The sequence below is a fragment of the Notothenia rossii genome (genome assembly GCF_949606895.1).
Source record: "Notothenia rossii genome assembly, chromosome: 3".
Taxonomy (NCBI): Eukaryota; Metazoa; Chordata; class Actinopteri; order Perciformes; family Nototheniidae; genus Notothenia; species Notothenia rossii.
Window position 1 is genome coordinate 37,403,539 of NC_136901.1, and position 8,506 is coordinate 37,412,044.

Below are 8,506 nucleotides of genomic sequence, written 5' to 3' on the forward strand. Positions count from 1 at the left end.
CTGGCCGGCTCTGTTGTGTTTGGACAACCACTCATGCGGCTTTCACACCAGCGCTTTTACCTTTCTAGCTCCGAGCTAGAGCTTTTCTGGTTCAGCTCCGGTTTCCCTTTTCTGCTCCCGCTCTGTTCACACCGCCCAGAGCCCGACTGGTGCAGCCGCTGCTGCGTCATGACGTCACCGTTTACATCGCTGATTTGCTCCCCAACGGCGCTCACAACAACAACAACAACAACGGGGGACTGCGTCGGGGCGATGATCGTGTTGCTTTTAATCACACCAAGTCAGATTAAATAAAATAACGACTTTCCAAGCTTATACTTTTCTCCAGAGTTCCGTGGTTCATTGTTTATTAATGTGTTTCAGCTGCATTTACCGACCGCTGCAGTGCTGGCTGCTCGTCCACTGGAGTTTATTCTCCCGTTAGCTCCGGGTTAGCTAATACTTTAGAGCGGTCTCTCTAAAGTATTCACTCTCTGACTGTCACACAAGCAGCTGACACATATCCCCAATTCCCCTTAAGTGAATGTGTGTCAGTCTGAATTGACGCTGTTTGGCATCACAACGCTGTTATTAAAGTGTCTCTGGTATAAAATGGGTGATGTTAGCATAGCAACCTAAGGTAAACTGACTACTTGCTATTGCTATCCTATTGTGGCATAAGCCGTTTTCTACAGGCACATTTTACCGGCGTATTTTTCATTATGATTCTACCTGTGATAGTCGGACACGACAACCTGTGCAGCCCATGTATTGATTCCATCCGATAGCTGCTATAATACAAAACGTCTGCCTCTCTCCACAATGATCAATAACAGCGAACGGATGGTCAAAGTAAGGTACAAATAAACGGAATCACACGAAGCCTGGTTAGTGTTGCCTGACTTTATAAAGTGTATTTCTTTTTATAAATGTGTGGTTGCCTTCTAGTCACTTTGCTCAGCACTACTGCTTGTAGGCAGGCATGACGAGACTCTTCAGTCGACCCATGTTCAGAGGAGGTGGGTTTAGTTTCCTGCACGCCTCGACGTAAGCGACGCCGCCTCTTAGCTCCGAAGCTCTTGCCTCTAGACTGACAATTTTTTGGAGCTGGAAGTGAACCGGATTCCGGAGCTAAGAGGCGGCGCCGCTGCGGTGTGAACAGGAAAAAACTGTACTTTTCAGGCTCCAGCTCCGAGCCGGAGATGAAAACGCGTTGGTGTGAAAGGGGCATCAGAGATGTCCCGCCCCTTAGCCTATCACCTACCTACAATGTGCTAGGCCAGTGGTTCCCAACCTGGGGATTTTCTGGATAAGCACATTTTTAAAACATAGTCATTGTCCATGCCGGTTTCAGTTGGATTATCTGTCACAGTTGCTCCGATCAGATCGGTCTCCTCCATTTTGTAGATTATTTACGACTTTTGAATCCACATAAACACATCGGCAAAATCCGGCTTACTTTGAGCATGTGTTTTAAACAGTTCCCTTTGTGAATTGTTTTCATTGCGCCGTCCTTTAATTTCTTCATACAGCGGGAATCCAAATGAATTAATCCTGAGTCCAATAACCATCAAAGTCACTCCAATAGTGCTCCTTGATTACGCTTTCATCCTCCTTTAACAAAATACTTCACATTCATCCAGTTTGTGACAGTAGTTGTAGCATTTTTGAGACTTTTAAACTTTAATTACCCCTCTTGTGTGTGTGGGGGGGGGGGGGCAACTTCCAACTGGATTCATTTGGGGGGGCTCTTGGGAAAAAAGGTTGGGAAACACTGTGCTAGGCAATAGAAGCACTAGTGTTACCTACTGATTTCAATATATTATAGAAGTAAACAAAGGAGTCCAATGGAGGCGTTTTTACATACTTCTGTGTGTGGAAGAGAAACTTTGGGATTTTAGCCTTTGCAGACGATTTACATGCACAACAAACCTATACAACACACTACAGGAGAGGGGAAACCCCAAAAAGCACAATAGGGCCTCTTTAAAAGCTGACAACCTTTTGATGTAAAATATTCCGACAGACGGTCAATCAATACTTAGTCTCATTTCATTAAACAGTTGTAATTGGTTGGAAATGTCCGTTTAGTCATACACACAAAAATTATTTTAATTCAATCAAATGTTTAAGAATTTGTTTTGGAACCTAACCAAAGCAACACGAAAACAACCAAAGGAGCTAGTTAAAGCACCCGATGCCCGAGGACAACTTGTAACCAAATCTGCACAAAAGGATGCGTTTTGCATTAAATGACTTGGGTAAAATGACAAAGCCTTGCATGAACTCCAAAATAGAGTTGGTGGTTGAACGACGAGAGGTAAGTCTGGGTTTAAAATACACACACTCCACATGTGGCAGACCAGGTGTTGGTGCTCCCGGATTTGCCCCCCCCCCCCCCTAATACTTTGTCCAGGGTGGTCCTACTGCCACCAAAATCAAACTGCTGTTTGCTGTTCACCTAAAGTTTGTCCCTGGGTTTGTTTCCATCTTATCTGTTCTTATTGATAAATGAATGTTGTCTTCTTCTGTTTGCTTTAATGTAGGCTACTTAGTTGTGCATTGCCCCCACCGCCAGTAAATGGAAGTAGAACCCTGTTAATTATGCGCAGTTATTTCACAAGTTTTATTATATAAACCTCGAAGAAATGACCTAGGTCCGGACCTCGGTGACCTCAATGGTGGGTACGGCCATGACAACAAGTAAGTGGTTTTGTTTTTATAAGTACACTTCAGTGCTTTCTTTCCTCAGAATCAGTATTTTTGTTTTTGCAGTTTAACACGTGTGTGTGTGTGTGTGTGTGTGTGTGTGTGTGTGTGTGTGTGTGTGTGTGTGTGTGTGTGTGTGTGTGTGTGTGTGTGTGTGTGTGTGTGCGTGTGTGTGCGTGTGTGTGTGTGTGTGTGTGTGTGCAAACCACTGAATATCAGTTAAATATATTTTTTATAGTCAACAAATTCCATGAGAAGTCCAAAACCAACGATGAATTGACCTAAGAACAGTAATTTATCCAACTACATTGTGTGACATGTTCTTTTATTATGATATAAGAGTCCTACCCCTTTTTGTCCTGCTGTAAATTCACAGCTAAACGTCCCTACTAAATGCAGTATTCTCTCCTGGAGGATTTGCTCAAAACGGTTTACTAAAATTACATATATGTCTTATTTCTAAGAACTTGGAAGGAGTTCAGGAAAATGTCCCCTATGAATATCTGAATATTGACGAAATGTGTATTTGTTATGTCTCCTTACTAGACCTGTGTGTAAAGTATTGAATACATGTTAATATGCTAACCTTAGACAAATAAAAAGTGAGAATAAACATGATATAATATCCACAATAAAAACAAAGTCAATTTATTGTAAAAAAAAACGTGTTTACTGATTCATCGCTACATAGAAACCAAACTGACTTTCTCATATTAAAAAATAATTTTAAAAACAACTTAAGTAGAGTTATACAATATTCTACATTATCTTTTGTTTAATACTTTGGTGTGTGGTCGAAGAACAACAAATAATCAAAGCAAGATTTCAGCCTCTTCTTTCTAAAATTGTTGCTGGTTCTTTATTTAAACCACCATCTAAGTCCGTTTTTTGTTATTCTCAGCGTTCTCTTCAAGCCCACCTTGATGTTAGTAGGAAGTCCTTTTTCTTTCAGTAGATTGCGAAACTGACAAAGCACAAAGAATTTAATTTAGCAATAATTATTCGAACAATGGATTATTACTCTGATTAATTTATGGATAACAAACCTATATAAAGACATTTCAACTTTAACTTACAAACTGAATGGGGATTGGCATTCTGCAACTTGCACCAGCTTTTTGAGGTCGTCTTCACTCAGCTGTGAGGTTGAGGTGAATTTTACTCTGATGTTGATGATATGTTTGCCTGTGAACACACAACATAAACTGAATTGACTTTAAAAACACATAATTAGAAAGTCTTAGCAAGACTTATGCTTAGCTGTGAGAAACTAAAGGTTTTTGAAGGGCTTTTGAAGGGAATAAAGTTGACTTGACACACACTTTTGCAAAAATGAATAGAACAATAACATTACATTTCAGCATAAAAACTAGAAATTGTCAAATTAGGTATAGAGACTCATTGAAGAGTTGTGGATGTGAGGTTTTCTTTTATCATGACTAAATTCAGAATTCGCAGGCATACTTAATGTTCTCTCACCATGTTGTTTGCAACGATTGTGAAGTTGAAAGCTGCTCAGGAGAAGTACTATCTGTACTGGTTGAGTGTACCTTGATGGTGGTTATCTGACTTGGGGTCACTGTGGTGGTAGAGAAAAATTGTTGTTTTGAGTTTATTCTTTTTTCAAATATTTATATTGGATGGTTCAGATTTGAACCGCATCAATAACACTGAAAACGTATTCACTTACTTGAAATGGGTCTTGTTTGTTCCACTTCTTTAGTTGAGGGCTGCTCAAATGTGGTCATCTCAGTAGTGACTAGATCTGTGATGGATTGCATAGTTGTGGTTCTTATATTTGTAGTCACTGTTTGGTCTGCAAATTGAAAGCATGGACTCATTTTATGTTTTGTGTTGGATGAGCAAAATGAGTGCATGTTATTCACAAGGTATGCCACCACTACCGATTACATGAAAGTGAATGAACTTATTTAACTTGGAAAACCTCACTCTGACCCAACTGACATGCTTCCATTGATTTTACTCATGTCTCTCACCAGGAAGGGATGTTGTTTGCCCCAAAGTTGAAAGCTGCTCAGGAGAAGCTCTTATTTTAGGAGAAATGTTGCTGTCTAAATGTTTGGAAATGTGTTCTGAGGGTTATCCAGAGAAAAATCAGGTAGCCCCAAAAAGGTAGCCACCAAAGCGTCCAGCAAAACTTAGTTTAACACTCATCATGTAGTTCATAGCAGAAAAAAGGGAGCCTTCTTTTGCAGAGTACATCGGACCACAGGCCATTGTTGCCCAGATCAGTTGCGATACAGTTCGGACTTCGCCCATCATTATCAGGCTGTCCTGTTTTCCAGTAGCGGAAGGTGGAGCCACTATGATCCGACCATTCCCGTGTCCTTCACAGAGAAACAAAGACTTGTCACAGAATATTCTAGGGTCCTGTATTGTATTTTACTTAAAGGTCCCCTATTTTACTGTTTTTCATCAATATATTATAGGTCTCAGTTACAAAACATGTCTCTGAAGTGTTTGGCTCCAAACACCAAACAGATCATTACAGCATTACCCATAATCCCCTCTTTTTCAGCCCTGTTTCCAAAGTGCTGATTCTCTGTCTGTTACTTTAGATGAAAATAAGGAGCCCCTCACCACGCCCCTCTGCGAGATATTTGGTTACAAAGAACACAATGGTGCTCTAGGAGGAGATTCAGGTGATAAGGGTGGGGGGGGGGGTTACCTTGGTTGCTGATTGGCTAATGGTTACACAAGACAAAACATCGTTATGACATCATAACGTGGCCAAAATCTGATCAGCTCATTTTCAGACAGGTTTTTATAGAAATGGATCAGGACAAAAAGAGAGAGAATCTTTGTTACTGAACCTTTCAGAGTCTCTTTCCACAGAGGGGACACATGTTGATGTAGAAGAGACATGGAGAAGAGGGGACACATGGCGATGTAGAAGAGACATGGAGAAGAGGGGACACATGTTGATGTAGAAGAGACATGGAAAAGAGGGGACACATGGTGATGTAGAAGAGACATGGAGAATAGGGGACACATGTTGATGCAGAAGAGACATGAAGAAGAGGGGACACAAGTGGATTTTGCACGATAGGTGACCTTTAAAAAATGACAATCAATCAAACATATGGACGATGGACATATGTAGCACTTTACAGACCTAAACAGGCCGATCCACACGACCCTTAATGTGGCTACAGGTGGTGGGACCACAGGGTCTGGGACAAAAGGGTCTGGGACAAAAATCTGGTTCCGGGGCCCTTTTCATGATTTCTGGATTGAGCAAAACTGCGGTCAGGTCTGCGAACAAAAGACGAATGATCTGATTTTCCTTCCGGTTTCTAACCGTGGCCAGGTCTGTGTAGCGTGTCCTGCAGTAAAGCTGAGCGTCATCCCAGCTCAACTCTTGTACAACCAAAATGAAACGCTGATAGCCTGTTCCTAATGAAGAAAAATTAAAAGAGATTAGAGAAAGTCGAACCAAAGAGAGATGTCATGAATTGTTGTCGGAGCTTTTTTGTAATCTCTCCTGAAATAATACAACACATCAAGCCACTTGATTTATATCAATACAATCTGTACTGAGACCATCATAGCAGATGAAGGAGTTCCTCAGGGAGCACTGCTCGTCCTCCCACAACCTTCCTTCCGACATCTTCTCACACATCTGGTCCCCGCCAAGGTTGTCAGGCTGACGCTCATCCCAGTTCCTGTTGAAGCTTTCATTGTCTTCGTCTGAAAATGACCACGTCCAGTTTTTGAAGACATCGTTCAGCCCGATCCAGGCCAGATCTCCAAATTCTTCCATGGAGTCCTTGGCTGTCTGCAGCAGCTGGTTCATGTCTTCCATGTCAGCAGGGCCGGCCCTGACCAATTTGCCGCCCTAGGCAAGATTTTAGCTGGCGCCCCCCATACAAATAAATTCTAACTTTTTTTTTTTTTTGGCGCCCCCCATTGATTGATTGTGCCCTTAGCATTAGCCTATACTGCCTATGCCAAGGGCCGGCACTGCATGTCAGAGACGGTGGCCAGATCAGTGTACAGGTTTCTGCAGTAAGTCTGGGCATTCAACCAGGACAATTCATCGATGAAGTGGTACTTTTTAAAGCTGCATTTATCCACGCCCCTTAGCTGTGATATAATGAGCATATACCACGGCCTGTCGTGAGCTATTGCTTTTATAAAACGGTTACCAAGTGTGGCAATATGAAATAAAAATACACACTCTAATTTAAATAGTTTTTATTAGCAAATAATGATGTTCAAAATAAAATAGTCCCTCCGTTGCCTTCTGCACAAAACATAGTGCAAGGTGGTTGCTAGGCAACAACACTAACAGCAAGCGAACATATTAGACAGAGAGCGTTGATCCATTATTTGGCTGTTTATTTACATTAATGTGTATGTTGCTGTTTATTGTGCATCCACGGAAAAACTGTCCAGCATCAGTAGTATGGCTTACGTGGTCACTTGTATAGGTTGAGGTTGTTCGAGGCTGTTGCTTGGCGTGGCGAGAATATTGCTCCACTTTCTCCGGTCCCCGAGATTGGGCTTCTAGTAGCTCTGGAGAGAGCTTTCGCACCTGTGGCCACTAACGGTCATCATTTCTCTGCTTTGTTTCAAGACCCGCATCAGAAAGCCTTTGAATGATGGTACTTTTCCAGTTGGTCTACCTGCTCTTCACGTAGCTCTGCATGTCGTAGTTTAGGTGCTTTTTTTTCTGGATATAGGCACTGCTCAATCCACTCCTCAATACTATAGTAAGACCCCCCCGGAGGTCGAAGTTAATCGTAAATGTTTCCATTTTATGCTTTGTAAGTTTGTTTCGTAACGGAAGAAATTTAAATATATTTTAAACTGACAAGTCAAATCAAGCAATCTGATTGGTCGATAGCGTTTTTGCGGACCTCTTTGATTACAGATTTGAAAACATCATTGCTTGCTTTAAAAGTAGCACAATTCATTATGTTAAACCTTCAAAAGTATCTAGATATCCCTGCCCTAATGCCAAAGGAACTGCACAGTGAATATGTTTTGCCGTTTGATGTCTATGTCTGGACCGCTGCGTCAAAAGGAGGGCTTCTGCCCCGTTACTTCTCCGCTGCTTTCTTGTTCCAGCCCAACGGTATACTGTTTTTCTCAGACGCGGAGGGATACTGACTTGTTGTGAAAAGTAATTTACAATTCTACCCGTGGTATACGCTCAGTATATCACGGCTAAGAACCAATCAGATTGCTTGATTTGTCCGTTTTATAATGTGCAATAGAACACAGCCCTGTGGATGGAAAACACAAATGCCCATCGGTAGGAAGTCAGTCAGTGTTCAATAGTGTTCAACATGATCGATAAGCCCAAGTGACCCTGTAGGTAAAACCAGGGGATCACCTATATTAATTAAAGGTCCCCTATCATTCTGTTCTGAGAGATATTTGGTTAAAAAAAACACAATGGTGCTCTAGGAGGAGATTCTGGTGATAAGGTGTGTGGGGGGGGGGGTTACCTTGGTTGGTGATTGGCTAATGGTTACTCAAGCCAAAAAATCGTTATGACATCACACAATGGCCAAAATTTGATTTGACAGGTTTTTCTATACAGTGGGGCAACAAAGTATTTAGTCAGCCACCAATTGTGCAAGTTCTCCGACTAGAAAAGATGAGAGAGGCCTGTAACTTTCATCCTAGGTATACCTCAACTATGAGAGACAAAATGAGAAAAAACAAATCCAGAAAATCACATTGTCAGATTTTTAAAGAATTTATTTGCAAATTATGGTGGAAAATAAGTATTTGGTCACCTACAAACAAACAAGATTTCTGACTCTCACAGACCTGTAACTTCTTC